The sequence below is a fragment of the Moschus berezovskii genome, chromosome 10, assembly GCF_049115385.1.
Source record: "Moschus berezovskii isolate FMDL1 chromosome 10, NW_MosBer_1.0, whole genome shotgun sequence".
In the NCBI taxonomy this organism is placed as follows: Eukaryota; Metazoa; Chordata; class Mammalia; order Artiodactyla; family Moschidae; genus Moschus; species Moschus berezovskii.
The window spans coordinates 44,519,883-44,543,884 of record NC_142469.1 but is presented as its reverse complement, the minus strand read 5'-3'; the positions used below and the strand labels follow the sequence as shown (position 1 = coordinate 44,543,884).

The 24,002-nt window shown below is 36.2% G+C and overlaps 1 protein-coding gene across 4 annotated transcripts in view; it reads right to left on the bottom strand.

Annotated features, from left to right (window-relative positions):
* The window catches only part of REV3L (REV3 like, DNA directed polymerase zeta catalytic subunit), a 183,808-nt gene that overhangs the window by 152,587 nt on the left and 7,219 nt on the right, over positions 1–24,002 (bottom strand). The window contains exon 2 of one of the 4 annotated variants that reach the window (XM_088840622.1): positions 21,303–21,430. The exons of 2 other annotated variants lie outside the window; for them this stretch is intronic. The gene's annotated coding sequence lies outside the window, so the exon portion shown is untranslated. Of the gene's footprint in view, positions 1–21,302; positions 21,758–24,002 lie in introns of those variants that run through there. One more of the 4 variants, XM_088840623.1, reaches the window with a different exon arrangement.

Sequence of the window (24,002 nt, the reverse complement as noted above, 5' to 3'; positions counted from 1 at the left end):
AAGAAAAGACCTGTTTGTACCATGCAATGAAGATTTGAGAAATTTCTCTGTATTATAATAATAAATTTCCTTTTTATTAGAGCTTCTTTGAAAAGGCTTCTGTTCTTTGTAACTAAATGATTCCCAGCTAGAAAATGGATCATGGAACATTCTGGAGAAGTGCTAAGAGTTGAGCTGAATCGCTAACAAATGAATAGACAGGGCTTCCAGTCTAGATGGAGTAAGAGGGAACAGATTTACCCTCCTGTCAAAAAAAACTAAAAAACAGAAAAATATATGAAACTGGTTTTCAGACACTGAACAAGGGCTGGTATAGGAGAGTAAACCCATGAAAAGCAAAATAAAATGAGCCCCTTCCCATAGCTCCCTCCTTGGTTTCCAGGGAGCAGCGGGATGAAGCAACCTAGGTGGAGCCCAGCACTATCCCTGGGTTGAGGATGTTGCTAGAATTTGTCCGGTAGAGTACCAGAGAGAAGCAAGTTGCAGAGTGAGAGTGGGGGGGATCTATAGAGGGGCTCCCTCAAGTCTTTCCAGAACAATGTCACTACATGCTTGTGAGGAATCTACCCTGAGCAGGAAAAAAACGGTGGTAGGAATAATTTTTGTGTTTCATTCAGAAAGAAAAAAAATCTCATACCTCACAGGATATCAGGTGGAATAAATGTAAGTTATTGCCTCAGAAGAGGAGTAAAATCAGCCCTAGATAAAATTTGCTCTAGTCCCACCTAACCAAGCATAAAAAATAAGCTCTCAAAGTGTCAAACTTACTTCCAAGTCACTCAGCAGTGTCCCAGAATAAATATTTCTAGAAATACAAAAATTTCCAGAACACAACAAGGTAAAATTCATAATGTCTGACATCCAATACAAAACTATCAGGCATAAAAAGAAATAGAAAAACATGACCTATTAATTAGCAATGATATCAAGGAAGTTATAACTAATTCATATATTAAAGAAAGTAGAAGAATGTTTAACTATGTTAAGCAGTGACATGGACAATATAAAAACATAAATCAAAGTTCTTATCTCATCAGAAATGAAAAATAAATGTTTGAGATGAAAAATATAATGGATAAATTATTAGCATCACTAATTCATTCAGAAATTAATGAAATGTCAGAATTAAAAATTAATATATTTGAAACTATGTGAAATGAAGCACAAGAGAAATAAGCATAAAAAAAATGAACATTAGTAACCTACGTGACAACTTTATGTAGACTCAAATACATGGATGGAATTTGAGTCCCCAGTTTGGAGGATAAGTACTATATGCAAATTAAAAAAAAAAAAGAGATAAATATAAACTTATAGTAGTACATAAGAGCAAGCTATTTAGATGACGGGTAGGAGAAAAAAATGAGAAAAGCAGTAAATCTGGACAATTAATTTGACAACAACAGGTAAGGAACACAAATAGAAGCTGTTGCCTCTTAAGAATGAAGCAATAAAGACCCAGACTGAGTGAATGAAAGTCGCTCAGTCGTGTCCAACTCTCTGTGATCCCATGGACTGTAGCCCACCAGGCTCTGCTGTCCATGGAATTCTCCAGGCAAGAATACTGGAGTGGGTTGCCATTTCCTTCTCCAGGGGATCTTCCCAACCCAGGGATCGAACCCTGGTTTCCCACAATGCAGGCAAATTCATTTGACAATAACAGACAATGAGCACAGATAGAAGCTGCTGCCTCTAAGAATGACAATAAGAACCCAGACTAGAACATGACAATAGGAAAAGAGAGAAATGAAAATATTCTGAAGGAAGAAATAATAGAAACTAGTGATTAACTGTATACTGTGAAGAAGGACACAAGAGGCTAAAATTCTGAAAAGCATCAATCCAGTGAGTCTGAACTTTAGCTTCTCTAATTACTAACTATATGAACTTAGAAGGGTTACTCAATCTCTCTCTGTCTCAGCTTCCTCATCAGTAAACTGGAGATAACAATAATGCCTACACAACAGTACTGTTTTGAGAATTAAATGAGTAAAAAACATGTAATAAATACTCAATAAACCTTAGCTACTGCAGCTCTGAAAAATTTGGTCTCAGGAGAGCTTTTCAATCTTGAAAGTTATGGAGGACTCCAAAGAATTTTGTTTATGTGGGTTACACCAATACTAACCATACGAAAAACCACATTTAAACTGAGAAATACACAAAGTACTGACATTTTCATTCAATGAAAATAATAAACCTATTACATGTTAACATGAATATCATTTCATTTTGTTTTCCAAAAGAAAAAAATTAGTGCAAAGATAGAAACTGCTTTACATTTTTGTAAATCTCTAATGCTTTGCTTAATAAGAGAAAGCTGGGGTCTCATATCCACTTCTGCTCAATCTGTTGCTTATGTTGCTTTGGCTGGGAAACACAACCAACCGTGTTAGGTATAAGCTGATACAGCCAAGAAACCTAAGATACAACCTCTTGAATGAAATGACTGAGTATAAAAAGGGGGACAGGATAGTACTGATTCCGTAAATGTTAAGAGAGTACTCAAGAGTGGAATGAGGTATTCAACTATCCTGGTCATCTCACAAGAGGAAGAGCATGAAAAGCTTTTTCCTCATTAAATTTATGCCACATGGGTCACCAGTAGAACTCCAGAAAGAATCGTTAAGAAGTCCCATATAAAAACAATACAGATGCACAACTCTATATGAAGAGTACAGAAATGCCCCGGGGCCTGAGCTAGGAGTTTGGGAAGTGTAAGTGTAAACATCTACTTCTGCTTCATTGACTACACTAAAGTCTTTGACTATGTGGATCATAACAAATTGTAGAAAATTTTTAAAGAGATGGTAATACCACACCAGCCTACCTGTCTCCTGAGAAACCTGTATGCAGGTTAAGTAGAAATAGAACCTTACATGGAAGAACTGACAGGTTCAAAACTGGGAAAGGAGTATGAGAAGGCCATATATTGTCACCCTGTTATTTAACTTATATGCAGGGTACATCATGCGAAATGCTGAGTTGGATGAATCACAAGCTAGAGTCAAGATTGCTGGGAGAAATATCAACAACCTGAGACATGCAGATGATACCACTCTAACAGCAGAAGGTGAAGAGGAATTAAAGAGTCTCTTGATGAAGGTGAAAGAGGAGAGTGAAAAAGCTGGCTTAAAACTCAACATTCAGAAAACTAAGATCATGGCATCCAGTCCCATCACTTCATGGCAAATAGATGAGGAAAAAATGGAAACAGTGACAGACTATTTTCTCGGGTTCCAAAATCACTGTGGATGGTGACTGTAGCCATGAAATTAAAAGATACTCGCTTCCTTGGAAGGAAAGCTATGATAAGATATTAATAAGCTAGACAGCATATTAAAAAGAAAAGACATCACTTTGTGAACAAAGGTCCAGGTCCATATAGTCAAAGTTATGGTTTTTCCAGTAATTATGTATGGATGTGAGAGTTGGATCATAAAGAAGGCTAAGCACTGAAGAACTGATGCTTTCAAACTGTGGTGCTGGAGAAGACTGTGGAGAGTCCCTTGGACTGCAAGGAGATCAAACCAGTCCATCCTAAAGAAAATCAGTCCTGAATGTTCACTGGAAAGACTGATGCTGAAGATAAAGCTTCAATACTTTGGCCACCTGATGTAAAACGCCAACACACTGGAAAAGACCCTGATGCTGGGAAAGACTGAAGGCAAAAGGAGAAGAGGGTGGCAGAGGATGAGACAGACAGCATCACAGTTTTAAGGGACATGAACTTGAGCAAACTCCGGGAGATAGTGAAGAACAGGGGAGCCTGGTATGCTGCAGTCCACGGGATCGCAGAGTCGGACACAACTTACTGACTGAAAAACAAGTGTTTTTCTCTATGTCCAAGGAGGGCAGGAGGACCAGAGCAGAAGGAAGACAGTATTTTTAATGGGCAACAGATTTTAATAGATACTTCACCAAAGAAGACATGCCAATGGCAAATAAGCACATTAAAAGATGTTCACTATCCTTAGTCTTTAAAAATGAAAACTGAAACAATGAGATATTGTTATGCTCCCAAAAGAAAAAACTCAAATTTAAAAAGACTAAATCAGAACCAAATGTTGGTGAGAGTACAGAGAAACTAGACCTCCCATGCACTGCTGGAGGTAATGCAAAATGATACAGCTACTTTGTAAAAGACTCTGGTGGTTCTTATGAAGTAAATTTATGACCCAACAATCCCACTCCTAAGTATTTTTAAGAAAATGGAAAATATATAGTCACATAAAGACTTGTACATGAGTGTTCACAGCAGCTTTATTCATAATTGACCAAACTGGAAACAACCCCCAAACGTCCAGCTCCTAGTGAATGGTAGATCCATATAATCGAATATGACTCAGCAATATACAGAACACACTGCCAATACATGCAACAATGTGGATGAAGACAAAAATGACTATATACTGTATGAATGCATTTACATGAAATTCTAGAAAAGGCAAAACTATAGTAATTTAGATCAGTGGCTGCTGGAGGGGAGGGGAAGGTTTAACTGAAGGGGCACAAGGGAACTTTTTAAGGTGATAGAAATGTCCTATATATCATGATTCTGGTGATGGCTGCTACATGACCACACATATTTGTCAAAACCTACCTAATTGTATACTAGTTGGTGATTGTTCAGTTGCTAAGTTGTGTCCAACAAAATTGACCAACTTTAAGTACATGATGAACTGCAGGGAAGCCTGGCATGCTGCAGTTCATCATATACTTAAAAGTTGGTCAATTCTGTTTAAATTACACCTCAATAAAACTGATTAAAGAAAAAGAATAGAGGAATGAACATATTTTCCTTTCATCATATCTGTCACTCACCAACATTTACAACACCTGAGAGACAATGGCAAAAGTCAGGAAAGAAGAGATGTAAAGTTCTTTGACAAGAAAAGAACAGGGAGTTGCCAGGAATGATACAGTCATAAGGAGAAATAATAATATGCCTTTCTTATTCCATTTTAACCATTCCAATAATGAGAATAATTTACCTCTAAAAGACCTTGACCCCGGCCAAAATGATGTTTCATCAAAATATTATTTCTTACATAATGTTCTAAGGGCTACCTAAGTCAGAAGCATCTCAAGCCTTTTTCATCAGACATTCTAGGTGAAAAGTCCTCAAATCTACCTCCTGAACTGCTCCCAAAGAAGTAGTTTTGCAAACTGAATCTGAGAGAACAACTATACTGGAAGGAACATAGACACACATGCACACACACGCACAACTGGGTCTGCAACAGTTCCAGATCAACAGTATTCAACAGCACAGGTGCTTTTCTTACAGGGACACAGAATCATCTCTCATGGAGCTACAAAGGGCTCAAATGTATCCTCTACAAAAATCACTTAAAAAACTGCCAAGGTACTCAGTGTGTCACCTGCCAATCATTCTGGACTTTGGCAGGAAAACAATTCTAAGCAGAGGAAAAAATATCCTTTGACCTTACCAAGTCTGAAATTCCACAACGCCATACTGCTTCCATTTCACAACTATATACTGGTTAGTAGCAGGTGGCAGCCACTTCAATTTTAATCACTATTTGCAATATTATAACAATATGTTCTTTCAATACTCCATTTTTTAAAAGATAGATGCTATGTTCAGCCCCCTTTATTTCCCCCTTCATAAATTATATTGATTTACTGTTACAGATTTTCCTATGGGCTTTCTCTGTACATCAAGTTAATTTCAAACATCTTTACATCAAGTTTTACCACGTCAAAAGAAAACACAATGAAACTAAGCAACATTAGGAACAGCAGAGAAGAAAGCTGAGCAAATTGGTCAAGGCCTTTAGCTTCATGAGGTGGTTTGGGCTTTTGGTTCCTTGTTGCTGTTTCCTTTGGTGCCACAATATACAAAAAATTTACCACTTTAATCTTTTCTGAGTGTACAAGTCAATAATATGAAGTATATTCACACTGTTGTGTAACCATTCCCACCATCCATCTCCAGAAACTTCTTCCCATCCTCCCAAACTGAAACTCTTGTACCCATTAGACAACGAATTCCTATTTTCCATTTCCCCCCAGTCCCTGGTAACCACTAATCTACTGCTACATTCTTTATGAATTTGACTATTCTTAATACCGCTTACACATTAAATTGCACAAAATTCATCCTTCCATCATGAATTTTTTCTACTAATTTTTATCGGATGTCTAGGCAACAGCATTGAAGATACAAAGACTGACAGCATACTGTTGTACCCTCATGAAACTTCGCTTTGAACAGGGAAGTCAGACATGTCAACATGATAACTGCTCTAAGAGAGATACAAAGTACAATGATGGCACAAAGCAGCAATCAACTCTGGGCAGACTGAAGTTAGGAGAGCTTCCCAAGGGAGGTGGTATTTTAGGACAGTTGTAAAATACGATAAACTCACAGAATGAACATGGTCATTCCAGTCATCAAACAGTCCAAGAGGGACAAAATTATGCCAGGCACTCCACACCCAGAACCACCAGAGTTCCTGCTTTCCTTAAGGTAAGAGCTAATGCAGAGCCATGAAATACACATCTGAACAAGGTCAAGCAGCTCAAACTGAAGAGCAAAGTGCTTGGGGATGAAGGTGAGGCTGGAAAGGCACTCAGGTGTCAGATACAGGAAAGTTCTATATCATCCAGAGTTTTACTTTATACTGCAGGCCAACTTGAGAACTTCAGAAAGAATAAAAATCAGAGATGGCTCTTACTAGAAGTACACATTCCCAGGAAAACCCCAAAGGTTTTAATTTCATATGCCTGGGGGGCAGAAATTTATTTTTAATGAGTATACCAGGTGATTATAAGGCAGTTATATATCCATGGACTACTTTGGGGGAAATACCTCTGTAGAATATGGGAAGTTAATGATGACTTCAAACAGCAGAATAATATGAACAGTTTATCTGTTTGGGTTTATTAATTTCCCCCCTAATTAAAAAAGTGCTTTTATTCAAAAGACATAAAAAAACAGAGAAAAACATTACTCAATTCTACCAGCTGGAGATAAATAGAGTTCACATTCTGGTGTATTTTTCTCACTTAATATTATGTTAATATACATTTTTAAGTAGAAGGATCATACTATACAAACTACTTTGAAGCCTATTTTCTTCACTTTAGTTATAAAAGTGGATATTCCTCCCTTCTATTCTTTCTTAGTAAAGATTTTTGATGACTGCATAGCAGACCATAGGTACCATTTAGGTGTAACTATCCCTTATTTTTAAATATTTAGGTTATTAGCAATTTTTAACCTATTTTCCTGTACCACTGTTGGTGTCAACATTTGGATGGTATCTGGATTTAAATATCACTTTAGTTACATAGGGGCTGAATGTGAAAAGAGGTTACGTTAAAGGCAAGGTGAGAGGCTATTATGATGGTCCAAGCAAAAATAATGAGATAGATCTCAATCAAAGCAGTAACAACAGAAATGAACAGAGAATGGATTTGAAAGTCCATAATCTACATGTAAGGGTTTGTCATCTGATTAACATAACATGCAGAGAAGTAATTCTTTTTTAAAATAAATATTTATTAAATTCCTATAATGTAGGAGTATCAAAGAATAATTATTGAGAAAAAATTATAATTAAAAAAACACCATGCATTTTCATTTTCTTGCTCTGTGTGTGTACACATGTATGTGTAGGATCAGGTTTCCAATCACATTCAAGTGATTTATTCTTTTTTATCAGAAGAAAAACAATTCCGTGTTCCAGTTTTACAACTGCAAAAGCAGAGCCAGAAAGAATCACAGTTGTCAGCAAAAGCTTGACTCTCTGTTATTGAATATCTGGTGGGGCTATAGTGGGAAATTAACATGCTAAGCAAGAAACTCCCCATGATCAAGTTCACTTCAATTTATAAAAAGAATCTGTATCTACTGGGGCATTCTGCCAAAAAAGCAAATGCTTTACTCATCTGACTCCTTGTCATTTTATGTGGCTATTCTCCAATATAAACTTAGAGATGTCCACACTTCACAATCTGCCAACTATTGGAACCTGGGTCAAACAAAACACTTCTATTCTCTGTGACGTTAAAATTTATCAATGAAAAGAAATCTTTTTAGGTAAAGCTGAGATCACATAAAAATGTTTACAATAAACCAGTTTATTTCCCCAAAAAAGTTTGTTTGTAAAGATACTAATACCCATTCCACACTATTAAGCTTCAGACAACAAATGCAAGGTTTTATTATGATTAAACTTTTAGGCACTTGAAGCAGACATATCCAAAGACTTTCTCTGGGTTTAAATCTGACATACCTCAATTGATGAAAAAGTGAAAAGTACACCTTGCCTTCCTCTGAGGTAACATTCCTTTTTATTCATCTTCCTTATTAAAAATAAAACAAACTAGGTAAGTCTAATTTATCACTTTTGATGATTCAAAGCATCTGGATCCACTCAAAAAATTTTTACTCTGAAAAATATCCAAGTTTTTTTGGTTTCTGTTGTTGTTCTGTCACTCAGTCTCTTTGCAACCTCATGGACTGCAGCACACCAGGCTTCCCTATCCTTCACTATCTCCCGGAGTTTGGTCAAACTGTCCATTGAGTTGGTGATGCCATCCAACCATCTCATCCTGTCGTCGCCTTCTCCTCCTGCCTTCAATCTTTCCCAGCAACAGGGTCTTTTCCAATGCGTCAACTCTTTGCATCAGGTGGCCAAAGTATTGGAGCTATAGCATCAGTTCTTCCAATGAATATTCAGGGTTGATTTCCTTTAGGACTGACTGTTTTGATCTCATTGCAGTCCAAGGGACTCTCAAGAGTCTTCTCCAACACCACAGTTCAAAAGCATCAACTCTTTGGCTCTCAGTATTCTTCATGGTCCAAGTGCCACATCCATACATGACTACTGGAAAAACCAGTTTTGACTAGATGAACCTTTATCAGCAAATTAACGTCTCTGGTTTTTAATATGCTGTCTCTAAAGGAGATCAATCCTGGGTGTTCATTGGAAGGACTGATACTAAAGCTGAAACTGGAATACTTTGGCCACCTCATGCGACGAGTTGACTCACTGGAAAAGACTCTGATGCTGGGAAGGATTGGGGGCGGGAGGAGAAGGGGACGACAGAGAATGAGATGGCTGGATGGCATCACCGACTCCATGGATATGAGTTTGAGTGAACTCTGGGAGTTGGTGATGGACAGGGAGGCCTGGTGTGCTGTGATTCATGGGGTCGCAAAGAGTCAGACACGACTGAGCGACTGAACTGAACTGAACTAGGTTTGTCATAGCTTTTCTTCCAAGAAGCAAGTATCTTTTAATTTCATGGCTGCAGTCTCTGTCCACAGTGATTTTGGAGCCCAAGAAAATAAAGGTCTTTCATTGTTTCCATTGTTTCCCCATCTATGTGCCATGAAGTGACTGGACTGGATGCCATGATATTAGTTTTTTGAATGTTGAGTTTTAAGCCAGCTTTTTCCCTCTTCTCTTTCACCTTCAAGAAGCTTTAAGTTCATTTTATTTATACTAATAGGTTTATTGATTTTTAATGGTCTTAAAAAATCTCTCCCTTAAAATGCATCCTATTTATACTTCCAAACCACTTTCTCAAACAACAGACTACAAAAACAAAGCAAAATAATGTTAGAGTCTTACTTATCCTGTACCTCATGTGTATGTAAATCCACACAGTTCTAAGAGAGTAAAATAAACATCTGGGTCTAGCTACCTGGTAATATGTTAATACTATTTTGTTATTCCAAATTAAGTATGTAAAGTTATAACTGCAGCATAATTCAGAATGAAAATCCAATGAACTTCAAGTAATTAACACAGAAAAATCAGAACATTTGACATAAAAACTAAAACATATCTTCCTTCATAAGTTACTGGATTATTACATTATACTCCATCTTCACAATTAAATAATTCTGGGCCATATCCCAGAATCTAATCAGACTAGTTTAAATTGGGGTAAAAATTATTACAAACTTATCTTTTACTAATAATCTAAAAGATCTCAGTACATGCTAAAAAGCATATGCCTCTATACCATAACTTCACTTATTAACATATACTTAAGGAATAATAACAGCAACTATTATCATTAAGGAAATTTCTCTAAAGATAAATCTCATCATATGGGGAGGTGAGGAGAGTATAGGGAAAAACAGAAAAAGCCCAGAACAAATCATACAGAGCTGTGAGACAGCATTTTATGATCTAACATACATATAATTGAAATCACACAAACAGAAGAGAGAGAGAACAGGTCAAAAGAGAAAAAAAGATAATGACTGAGAATTTTCCAGACTAAAAGATATAAACCAAAGAACCAAGAAGCTCAAAGAAAACCAGAGACACAGCATTTTCAAAAGTAAAGACACATTATATTCAAAGTCAGAGAAAATCTTAAAAAGACAAAAAAAAAAAAAAAAAAAGAACATTTAATATACAGAGGATCAAAGAATTAACAATAGAATGACATCTTTTTTTTGGCTGCACCATGCAGTTTGTGGGATCTTAGTTCCCCAACCAGGAATCAAACCTAGGCCCTGGCAGTGAAAGCAACAAATCCTACCCACTTGAGTGCCAGGGAATTCCCTAGAGTGACATCTTTTAAGTACTAGAAGAAAAAAAGGCAATCGACAATTTCATACTCAGCAAAACATATTTTATTAAAATGAAGGAAAATAAAAGAGAAAAATATTTCCTCTTTCAGAAAATAAAAAAAACTGAGTAATTCATTACCACTAGATTTGCCCTATAGTAAAGTATAAAGGAAGTTTTTCAGGCGGATGGAATATGACAGCAGACAAAAGCTTTTATCCACACAAAGAAATCAACACTAGAAATGACATAAACGAAAGTAAATATAAAACCTCATCTATTTCTTATTTGTAATTTCTCTAAAAGATAACTGTGTGAAGCAAAAGCAAAAATAGATGTACTGAGTTCTGATAACATGTATTCAGTTCAGTTCAGTTGCTGAGTCGTGTCGGACTCTTTGAAACCCCTTGGACTGCAGCACACCAGGCCTCCCCGTCTATCACCAACTCCCGGAGTTTACTCAAACTCACGTCCATTGAGTTGGTGATGCCATTCAACCATCTCATTCTCTGTTGTTCCCTTCTCCTCCTGCCTTCAAATCTTGCCCAGCATCAGGGTCTCTTCCAGTGAGACATTTCTTTGTAATGAGGTGGCCAAAGTGTTGGGAGTTTCAGCTTCAACATCAGTCCTGAACTGAACACCCAGGACTGAACTCCTTTAGGATGGACTGGCTGGATTTCCTTGCAGTGCAAAGGACTTTCAAAAGTCTTCGCCAACATCACAGTTCAAAAACATCAATTTTTCGGCGCTCAGCTTTCTTTATAGTCCAACTCTCACATCCATACATGACTACTGGAAAAACCATAGCCTTGACTAGACGGACCTTTGTTAGCAAAGTAACGTTTCTGCTTTTTAATATGCTGTCTAGGTTGGTCATAACTTTAACATGTATAAAAGTGTCAGATGTCTTCTTAAAATTCTTATAGTATGCTGCTGCTAAGTCACTTCAGTCGTGTCCGACCCTGTGAGACTCCATAGATGGCAGCCTACCAGGCAAGAACACTGGAGTGGGTTGCCATTTCCTTCCCCAATGCATAAAAGTGAAAAGTGAAAGGAAGTCGCTCAGTCACGTCTGACTCTTCGCGACTCCATGGACTGCAGCCTACCAGGCTCCTTGTTCATGGGATTTTCCAGGTAAGCGTACTGGAGTGGGTTGCCATTGCCATCTCCTCTTATAGTGTGTATATATGTATATAATAACATACTATTATTTAATGGAAGACTTGCTTGGTTACAAATGTATATTACAAACCCTAAGACTACCATTAAATTAATTTCAAAAAGAGGTACAAATAAATAAGCAGATAGCAGCAGATAAATACCAAAATTAAATAACATGTCATCTGGCATCAAAATCAGTGTTTCTTATGACACAAAAAGAAGACAGACACTATCAAGAAGCATGACAGCTGAAATGGTAGCCCATCCTGCTTTGTCTTTTAATACTAAACTGATAGAAAAGTCAAAAAGCATTGACCAGCGCAAACATACCATGGCAAAAGCAGCTATTTATAATAGATGGGAATAATAAAAAACATCCATGTAATCCAAAAGAGGAAAAACGCAAAAAACAGACAGAATATCATAAAACTGTCAGATTAGATAAACAAATAAGTCCAACTGTATACTGTCTAACTTCTCAGGTAGCGCCAGAGGTAAAGAACCTGCTTGCCAATGTGGGAGACACAAGAGATATGAGTTCAGTCCCTGGGTTGGAAAGATCCCCTGGAGGAGGGCACAGTAACTCACTCTAGTATTCTTGCCTAGAGAATCCCATAGACAGAGGAGCCTGGTGGGCCACACTCCATAGGGTTACAAAGAATCGGAAACAACTGAAGCAACTTATCACGCACACATACACTGTATGTAAGAAACCCATTTAAAAAATAAAAGCATAAGTAGGTTGAAAGTAAAAGGATGGGAAAAGCTATGTTAGGAGACAATTCTCTATGGGTCTCTGTTATAGTGTCTGTCTTTGAATCTACTACAGGTTGTAACTGAGCTGTAACCACCTCCCACCTGTAGTTTTTCCTTAATAGTAGTCAATAAAGCAGAGAGTTAGAAATCTACTGTCTATAGCCAGCATTTATGAAACTTATGGCCAATTAACTTGCTACCTTTCAAGAAGACAAAATCTCAGGCGCTTCACAATTCTTAACACAATATATACCATGCTAAAAAATAATCAAAAGGAAGCTGGAGTGGCTATATTAATAAACAGACAAGGAAGACTTACAGAATAAGAAACATTACCAGGGATTAATAAGTTCTTTCATCACGAAAACATAATAATTCTAAATATACAAGGACATAATAAAAACTTCAAAATACATGAAGCAAAAACTGATAGAACTGAAAGAGAAACAGGTAAATCCACAAGTTGGAGACTGTAACACTCCTCTCAATATTTGAAAGATCAAGCAGATGACAAACATATGGAAAAATTCAACCTTACTATTGAGAGAAAATATACAAACTCACAATGAAAGAGATCATTTACACCTGTAAGAATTTATTTAAAACTTGAGAAGTTTGACAAATGTGAATACTGGTGAAGATGAGGGACATCAGAAACTCTAATAAACTGCTGGGGGGCAAAGAGTTTGATAGAACCACTCTGGAAAACAATTAAGCATTACCTAATAAGACAGAGAATCTGCACATTCGACCACAGCAATTCCACCTTTAGTATAAATTCTTATACATATGCACTTGAAGATAAGATAAATTCTCATACACATGCACTAGAAGGCATGTACAACAGTTTTCATAATGGCACTGCTAATAACTGAGGATTAAAAAAACAACTCAGATGTCCAAAGGTAAGAGAATGAATAAATAAAACTGATATATTCATATAACAGTACTATACAGCAGTAAAAATGAATGAATTACAGCTGTACAATCCAACATAGATGACTCCTTATAATGGGTTGCGGGGGTCACAGAAGAACAGATACACATAAATAACTCTAAAAAGATAAAAGCCAAATAATATATTGTTTAGAGATGTTTACAAATGAGGTAAAACTATAAAGAAAAACAAGGAAATGATTAGACAGGAGAGCAGAAGGCAATCAGAGACTTCAAAGATATGTGTGACATTCTATTTCTTATTCTGAGTAGTAAAAAGATTTTTTAATTAATTTACTTATTTTAATTGGAGACTAATTACTTTACAATACTGTGGTGGTTTCTGCCATACATTGACATGAATCAGCCACAGGTGTACATGTGTACCCCAACCCGATCGCCCCCCCACATGCCTTCCCATCCCATCCCATCCCTCTAGGTTGTCCCAGGGCACCAGCTTTGAGTGCCCTGTTTCATGCATCGAACTTGGACTGCTCATCTGTTTTACGTATGGTAATACACACTTTCAGTGCTATTCTCTCAAATCATCCCACCCTTGCCTTCTCCCACAGAGTCCGAAAGTCTGTTCTTTATATCTGTGTCTCTTTTATATTCCTTAATTTATACATGTTATATTCTTTTTTTATATATTTATAATTAAAATTCTTATTAAGAATAAGTAATAAATAGATTCACTTAGCAAATATTAAAAACAAAAAAACGTTAAACAAAATCACCAAATAAAGGACAACACCCCTGATGTTCCTCAACATTGAGAGGTACATGGCTACTCTAGATACCAGTTATACTTGGCAGGATATAAAACATGAAACAACATGCCAGCAAGGCAGTGTCAGGCAGTTACTCTTCAGCAGGAGTTTTCACACCAATTCAGGGAGTTTTCCTTTTGGCCTTCCAGGTGGCAGGTTAAGTCAAAGGAATAAAATCACAAAGGCTGGTGCAGTATTCAACTTAGCTTGGAAATACTGAATAGTAATCACCATCTTCATCTATAGACAAAGATTCCCAGACTCACAATAAACTTGCTCAACTGTAAGAGTTATCATACCCAGGAAAGCCCAAAGCAGTTGTCTCCCACTGCTATTAATATTTACAGTTTATTCAGTCCTCCCAGTCCATATGTACTTTACTAACCATGATTAATTTTTACTAAAAGCAATGGTGCTCGGTTACACAACTGACATTCTATTTCTATCATTTCCAGGTGAATAAAGCTAGAGAGTTAACCCAAGACCAAAACAGTCCAAAAAAAGAGAAAAGCTATTAATTCTTTACTCACACTAAGTGAGGAGATTAAATTTAGAATGGTACTAAGCTAAACAGCTATTAATATATTTCACTGAATCCAAAATGCCAAAGATTTTAAGACACCATTAATTTTTATAGGGCTAAAAAAGAACATTCTTCCAATTAAATATGGCGCACTGCGACTGAACTGAACTGAACTGATTGGTAGCTTCCTTGATTCTTTACCAAATGAAAGAATCCGAATGCGGAAGACCTGGGTTCAATAACCTGGGTTAGGAAGATCCCCCGGAGGAGTGCAAGGCAAACCACTCCAGTATTCTTGCCTGGAGAATCCCCATGGACAGAGGAGCCTAGTGGGCTACAGACCAGGGGATCGCAGAGAGTAGGACACAACTGAGCAACTAAGCACAGCACAGCTGGTAGCTCAGATGGTAAAGAATCCGCCTGCAAAGCAGGAGACCTGGGTTTGATCCCTCGGTCAGGAAGATCCCCTGGAGAAGAAAATGACAACCCACTCCAGTATTCTTGCCTGGAGGATTCCATGGACAGAGAAGCCTGGTGGGCCACAGTCACTGGGGTCCCAAAGAGTTGGACAAGACTGAGTGACTAACACTTTGACTTTCTTTAACCACTGATTTTGTAAGCTACATCCCCTGCTGCTGCTGCTGCTAAGTCACTTTAGTCGTCCCCTACTGAGCTATAAAAATGGGGAGAGGGAGATAAACACCTTAGAATCAATTATTGAACACAAAATAATTCTTCCAGTTTTCTACTAAAATATTTAAGAAATGTTGCGCTATTCTCTCCCTTGGAAACAAAATCCACTCAAACAGAAACTGGTCCCCTACTAAAAACTTTCTAAGACGTGTTAGGTTGTATTTTCTCACTCAATACCTCTCTTTCTTCATCTATTCTAAAAACACAACTCTCACTATCAACAAAACTGGAGAACAGCTCTCCATTCTGGATGTTAAATAAATGAGCTTCCATCACTGATAAAAATCATCAGAAGTTGTAAGGGCTTTCATAACCTGGAGATTTTCATATAATGCTCTGGAGTAAAGACAGACAGACAGAAAGCACCGCAAGTTATCCCAGAGTAAATCTGCTCCCACATGTCAGAGACTGTGCAGTCAGAATGGGAGAAAACAAACCTCAGTCCAGCAGGGGCACAGGAAATGACTGTTTTCATCTAAGTGAGTTGTGCTCAACTACTAGCTCTGTATAACTGGGAGGGCAATTCTATCAGTTTATAAGCAAAAGTGAAGACAATCAATTGGACTTTCCATACTCTCTCAACCTGCAAACAACAGGACTAGATAAACAGCCTCTTGCCCACAGATGGATAAATTTGGGGCTTATACAAACATTAAGCACATCTTCTTAAACTGCCAAAGAAATGAATCTGTAATGAAAAATGGTACCTGAAAATGTATTTAAAGCAATCAAAATCAATCCATCAGTCAATCAAACCTGGAGCTCAAGAAGGGGTGTAAGTAGTATGGGTCAAATAGATCAGCAGTGGTGCTCATGCCTGCACTCAGCTGCCCAGCCGTGTGGTGCTCCACACCAAATTAATACATGGAGGTCAGTTTAAACTGCTCTGTTTAAAGTTAATACACATGCTAAAGATTTTTTAAAGAGAAGATACACAGTTTAAAACATTCAACATTTATAAGATAGTCTCAAAAACTGGGAAGCCAAGAGTACAAAAATCTAAAATAAGCTAAACTCCTTGTACTACATAAAAGAAAGGATTTTTTATTTGTTCCTAAATTTTGCAATTAAAGCTACAATTCTGTATATATGCTTTTTAAAATGCTTACTGCATCATGATTTTTAATAAAACACATAAAACAGAGTCTATCCTGCAAAAAACAGAAACCAAAGAGTTTAGACTGATTTAAAAAAATTATCTATAATGCTATTCAAATGCAGTCTATGAATGAACTGTTTGTTATAGGTTTGCAACAAGTTAAGTATCAAACTAGAAACTCTTATAGTAATTTGACAGGGGAATTGTATACCTGTTTAATGATCATTAAAAAAAACGGAGCTTGTATTTTGCTTGTTGGGTTTTCTTTCTCATTTCGTTTTTCTAGTACTTACTTTTAATGTATTTTAAATAAGTATCAGAAAAAAAGATTCTTCACCACAATTAGTTTGAAAAGTAGTTATATAAGACATATCAGTTATAAAGCTTTATGTGCCAAATAACACATCAAAATGTACAAAAGTTAAAATAGAGATGCAAGGAAAAAACAAAGAACAAAATAAAGTGGGAAAGTTTCATGACCTATTAGATTAAAATTAAGTAGAGAACGAAAACCAATTATGAAATGTCACATTTTCTTCAGGAAGTCATCTATTATAAGATATACCATCAGTTTAATACCAGCTTTTCAGAAGAAAAAAATAACTGTGTCAAATGTACACAGTGTGAGGTGTATTAACCTCAGAAATACTAGAATTAAAAAAAAAAGAATTAATCAAGGAAATAATAGTAGGGCAACAATTTGGTATCAAGTAAATAGAAAAGTTTGCAACGAAACACTTATAAAGATACTGAAACTATTATAGACCCTAAAGAATACCTCAACAACTTTGAAAAATTAAAAAGTATCTAAAGCATGGTAAAAACTGGTTTTCTACCATTTCCCACTATAAATTACTTAAGGATTCCTGTTTGCTTTTGCTTTTTTGGTGCTCCTATTATGAAGAAGGTTTGCCAATTTTAAAAACTTTTAAAAACTACATTAAATGACTTAAAACATTATAATCTCTTCAACCTTGCAGTTTTCTAATTCACTTTTATATAGAACTCCACGGAAGAAGTCAAAGTATTCCATAACATCAGATGCTGCACAGATCATAGATGCCTCTGCTATTCTCTTCCTAGCTCCTTACAACCTTATTAAAAATATAGGATATTATTAGGATATGTGTAGCATTATTTTGCTCTCTCAAAAAAGGTCACAGTCTGTCTTTCTTCTTTGTGGCCCACTGGAAAAGCATTGGCCTAATGTAGGCATCCTCATATAGCTATACGGTTGATTCGGTAAAAGCTGGCTAAAGAGATAAAGGGTTATATGAGAGCATCACTTGAAACACTACCACTATATATATGTGTGTGTATATACTGCACACATTACACACACAAAAACATACACACTGTACTAGACATGACTCAAAGCAACATTATTAACAATTTATTCTAAGTAATAACACAAAAGTATTTTCCACCTATGCTATACACTCAATCATATAAAAATTACCCTCCAAAGATAATCCTGCTTCTTAGACTGGTCTGTCAAAAGGACCGGTTCTCATGATAGAACCAAACTTACAAGAGAAAGAAGTGTACTAAAGATAGGATCCTTTTGAAACTGTTCATTGTAAGTCAGAGTTTTGAAAGCTAAGTTCTCTAAGTTTTCTTCCATTCCCATATCTAAAACTTAAACCAAGATTCAACTAAATGTGTTCTAAACACCTCATTTAAGATACAAACATTTTTATAAAATGAAAAACTATTCAAATAAAATGGATTTACCATAAGAACAAACAAACTAGGAAAAATATTTGTAACTCAATTCACAGATAGGGACCAATTTTCCTAATATATGAAGAGCTCCTTGGAATCAACAATCAAAAGACCAAGACTCACAATAGAAAAGTGGGTAAAAGATAATCAAGTAGTACCCTGAAAAGGAAATACAAATGGTTCTCAAATATATGGAAGGACACTCAATCTCACTTATAATAAAAGAATGCAAATTAAAACTGCACTGAGATCCATATGTTTTATCTATTAGACTGATAAAGATCAAACTATCTGAGACCATAACCTTGGTGAAAATATGGAAAAAGTCTCATTATTGCTGGTGGGAAACTATAATACAGAAACCACCTCTGTATTATAGTTTTTCTTACTGGGACTATCTTTCTAAGACATTTTAAAAAATGTAGTACATAAGATATATTCAGCCTGGTGCGAACTGTTGGTCATTAAAAACAAACTATTGTAGTTATCTGCTTTTATAGAATATTGTTCATAAAATGAAACAGACAGGTAGATAAGTTTACGAAACTTGGAGGATGAAGCGGCAGTACTGACAACAGTACTGCTCCATCTGAGCTCACCTCATGACAGCTTATAGTGTACTCAGTGGGCGTTCAATTAAATTTTCTGGGTGAATGGGACCAAGAATGATGCTGAGGGATGATCAGAATGGTGTAAAACAAGTGAGAATAAGAAATTAAATTTATCTGAATTGGTAAAGTAATTGTTAAAACACTATACTTTTTCAAGAACAAGGCACTGTACACTGACAAATGTTTCCTGAAAAATGAGTCAGAAGGCAACAGAGGTATAGCACACTTTAAGAGTAATGGTCCCCTAATGAGTCACACAGTTAGGAAACTCCTCCCACACCAACTCTGGTTCTGGCTACATGATTTGAAGGCTAGATGCTGGAAACACATAGATCTCCATCACCCTAGGACCAATATCCAGACTATTCGTGACACCATTCTAGGCCAAATAGCTTCCAAGATGACCACTCGGCTGATACAGCTACATAAGCAAGCCCAGCCAGAAGCAGGAGCAAAATTGCTGAACTGAGCCCATGCCAGAATTATGTGCTAACAAATGGCTATTGTTTTATACACTAAATTTTTGGGGAGTTTTGTTATATAAAAATCGATACCAGTGAGGAGGTTAATAGGATTGGTGGTCAAGGAAAATTTTTGTTTTACCTGTTTTATGCTTTTTAAATTTCACAAGAACACAGTCATATACTATTTGTTTAATTAACTTATAAAAATATTTTTATATAAGGTTGATATTAAAGCCCTACTATCACCTTATAAACACATATACATAAAAACAAAATAATTCAGTCCAAATGGGAAAATGAATTTGAAAGGAGACACTAATATTGCTCAGGAAAAACAGGGTCAGTACAAAGTTGCAGGGTATATTTACTACCAAAAAAAAAATCAGTGAATAAGAATACATTCATGATCAATGTCTTAATAATGGCTATTATCAGATTCTGGAAGTATTAGAAGACATACATCTCAGATTTTGCTTCCCTGCTTCTTCTGTTTATGCAGCTAATGGCCTAGTACATATTCCCTCATTTTAGTTCCCACATGTTATGAAGTAAACATAAGCTGAATAACTTCAGGCAAAAGTTAGTTAACCTCTTCATGCCTCATTTCCTCAACTGTAAAACGGGGATAAAAGTACTTGTTTTATAGAGTTGTGAAAATTAAAACACTTAGAATAAGGCACACTGTAAGGGCTCAATAAATGATCTATAGCCTGTGTTAGTAAAATGATGTCAACTTAAGCTCTTTTGACTAACTTGGCTTCTATTTTATAACCACTAAGCATCATCAACCAAAGTATGATACATCAAAATTAATTTGAAAAATCTTCCTAAAGACTTCATTAAAAAAAAAAAGACAACCTTATTAAAAAGCAAAACAAAATCTGAGAATATATTTTTTTGAAAAAATGAAGAAAACTGAAACTCCAAACAATAACAAATTCATTTGGTCCACATTTCACGATTCTAAATGGGTTTAAAAACCAAAGGATTCAATTTGTTGTGTGTGTTACAAATTCAGAAAAGGCAAAAAAAAGGGGGCAATAGTTCCTACTGTCACCTTTCCAATGACCTCTAGCACAGACACCTCCAACTCATTCTACTACCATTTAAAACAACAATAAAAAGGACTTTAGAAAATAAGGCTCTTTCATAAGAAATACACTTAACTTAAACTGCAATATTGGAAAACTGTAGTCACTCCTTGATCAATGGCTTAACACTGCCCTTTTTCAGGGCAAGATCAGGCCTGGATAGTTTTCTGTCTATATATGTATACATCAACAATTTTAAAAAGAAAAATCAAGCCTGGGTAGGGTACTTAAAAAAAGACGATTTTTCAAGTGTTTTAAACTGGTAATCACCTAGACTTTAGACATGTGAGTCAGTGACCAACGTATAGGTATTTTAGTTTGTCCTATTGTGAGGAATGAATAAATGCTACAAAAATTCCATTTTTCATTCCAATTCAACTCAATTTAAAGAGCACCTGGTAGACACCTAGTAATGTGGCAGATACTGGACTTAGAAGGGTTAGAAAGAAAGTAATAGTTATGTTACTATATATGCCAGACAGTTGCTGGTTACTAGTATTTAATAATAATAATTCAGTGAGGTAGAAATTATTAAAACTCATTTTACAGAGGAGGAAATTAAGGCTCACAGAAATAAAATAACTTGTCCAGGGTTTCTCAGCAGCAGTAGGGTCGTGGAATAGGGGTGTGGGGCAGGAGGAACACAAGGGTAGTTGCCATATAACTATTCCTACAGACAAATACAACACTCAGTGTAGTCAGTCCTTTATCAGCAATGTGAAAGGAGGCTAGGACTGTGCGAAACCAAAGAGGATCTTTTGGGAATGGGCAAAGGAGTCACAGAAGGCTTTAAAGGGGTTAATCTTTGAGTTGTTACTTTAAGGATGAGTAGATTTATAAACTTCAATGCCAAGGTTCACTCCCACCTCCCCTCATCCCCAATATATCAACCAAAATAAATTACTTACTTGAAATTGAGAAAAACAATTTTGAGAGAAATCTTCCTCAGATATTTTATTCCATAGTTTTAAAACAAATAATATGATGACAGATTAATTTTTAGGTTGCTTTTATGTGGCTTGTCTTGGTTTTTATTCTGAAATGAAATTTAGATTAGTCATTTTCTTGTTCTGAGAAACTAGGAGTATGCCAACATGTTTTAACTTCACATTTTTTTCACATATCAACATGTTTCTTACTTACAGAGTCTTTCATTTCACCATCTCAAACAATAGCTAATTTAATATATAAATTACTTTGAAGTATAAATATATATGCAAAATAAGATAGTTCTTTTAATTCTTATTATACTTCCTTGGTAATTATAATAAATAGAAGAAAAACAGAAAACTGTCGTTAAACTGTTATATATTACACAAGCATTTTTGAGGTAACACGCTTTTTTTAATTCTTTGAATCATTTATATAGTAAATGCTCTCTTAACCCAAAGAAAATTAAATAACTGTCCCCAAGGAAACTGACCTCAAAATCTTGGTACTTCCCACAGCTATCATCTAAAAAGAAAACAGAATTGGAGCAAAAAAACCTTAAATTTTCCAAAGACAATTACTGCCCTTTTTTCTCCAAATTTACTTTGTTAGGCATATATTCAATTTCTGCTGCAGAAAACAGTCCAGTTTGCCAATACTAATTAAGCAACAAAATATTTTTCACTTAAAAATGAAATACTTAAAAATCTACCAAGAACTGGAAAAAACACTGGTCATCTGGAAAACTTAAAAAATGACAAAAAAACAAAAAACACCCCACCCAACCACACACCAAAAGGTTACACAGACCGCCGTTAAGAGGGTTTTACTTATAATTTGTTTTAGCCTCAAATGCACCTACTTTATGTCCAGACAGTGAAGAATTTTTCTTTAAGTTGCCTAAGAAACCTACTCCTGCCTTATCTGGAAACTCTAAGTTAACACAATTGTACCCACAGTTTACTGTACCTCAACTCCCATTAATCTCCTCTCTCATTCAGTATCACTGTGGTGTTAAAAAGGCAGTCAGGAACCAAAGTGACATACACCATCCCACATTCCATATCTTAGTAAGTTTCCAAGTATTTCTCGGAAACGTATAAGGCTAATGGCAACATCCTCTGAAGCCTACTTATACCCAACCTACTTAAAAACTCATTTTTCACTCATTTTTAATTGAACAAATTCTAATCAAATCAAAAGTAAGACCAGAAAATGCTTAAGTACAGTTCCTCTGGTACTGTAAGGTCTCCTGATCCATTGCCTTCCTCTTTGGAAAACTATATACATACAGTTCTAGTAACAATTTTTGTTTATATCTGTCCGAAATTCTTGTTATAGACTAATCTATAGACATATATGTTATAGACATTATTTTTTAAAAAGAGAGATCTACAATCATCACAGAACAAATCCAGCTACAACCTATTCTACGGGAAGAGTCTAAACACTAATGAACACAGTAGGCCCTCTGAGATTTCTAAACTGTGTACATGCGTGTTTTTTTTTTAACAATTCCTCTAAACTTCTGTATGTTTGTCTTTCAATTATAACCAAGGCCTTTCCAGTTCTCAGATGTGGGGAGACAGTGTGAGGTAGTAAGGGCTGAGAGTCAAAATCCCCAGTTTTTAGACCCAGTCCCATACCAACCAATTATAGGATACAGGACACTGGACAAATCCTTGAGTTAATCTATCTAGACATCAGTTTTCTTTAAATAAAATGAAAGAAGTTCACCAGAACAGTGTTTTCCAACCCCTTTCACATTGTAAATAATATTCATTCAGCACAATAGCCAACAAGAAGTCTTTTGGAGGCATCAACATTGTGCTTGATGAAAAAAATTATATTTTCTTTTTATAATTATGAAAGAAAATTAAACAAAGCTTGTAGCAATATGAATGGATTTCAAATCCAACCTTTTCCACATTAGGAACATTTCAAAATAACAATGATGCTTAATTTTTGCAGAACATACATATGCTATTAGGCAGTCACCTTGCAGCAAGCTAAATGGCACATCAGAAAATGGCTAAGAGGATCCAACACAGGCAAAATACAGGCTAAGAGCTAGACCCCAGAGCAACATCCTGCCACCCTGTCCTTTCACCATCAGATGACGCTCTCTCAAGCACCCAGAATACAAACTCCAGTAACAGATTCATGATCCCTTCTCCATAAGAGGCTGCTACAGTCTCTGGCTGGCTGAAGCAGATTTCAAGTATCAATGGTAAAGCACTTTCTTTAACATACTTAAAATACCAAATAGAGCAATAACTGCTGGTTGTGCTCATCATGGGACTTTCTTGGTGGCTCAGATGGTAAAGAATCTGCCTGCAATGCAGGAGACCCAGGTTCGATTGCTGGGTTGGGAAGATCCCCTGGAGAAGGGAATGACAACCCCATTCCAGTATTCTCACCTGGAGAATCCCATGGACAGAATCCCAAAGGGAGCCTGGCATGCTATAGTCTATGAGGTCACGAAGAGTCAGACACAACTGAGCGACTAACACACCTGCACTGTGCTCATCATGCTATCTGCTTAAGGAACCCCACAGCCTGCCTTCAGACTCCACTCCACTAGGGTCTACCACCTCCAGAGAGCCACATAACATCAAGTGGAAGCTCTGAATTAGAAGACCTCTACTAAAACCTAATATTAAACAGTACTGCATTAA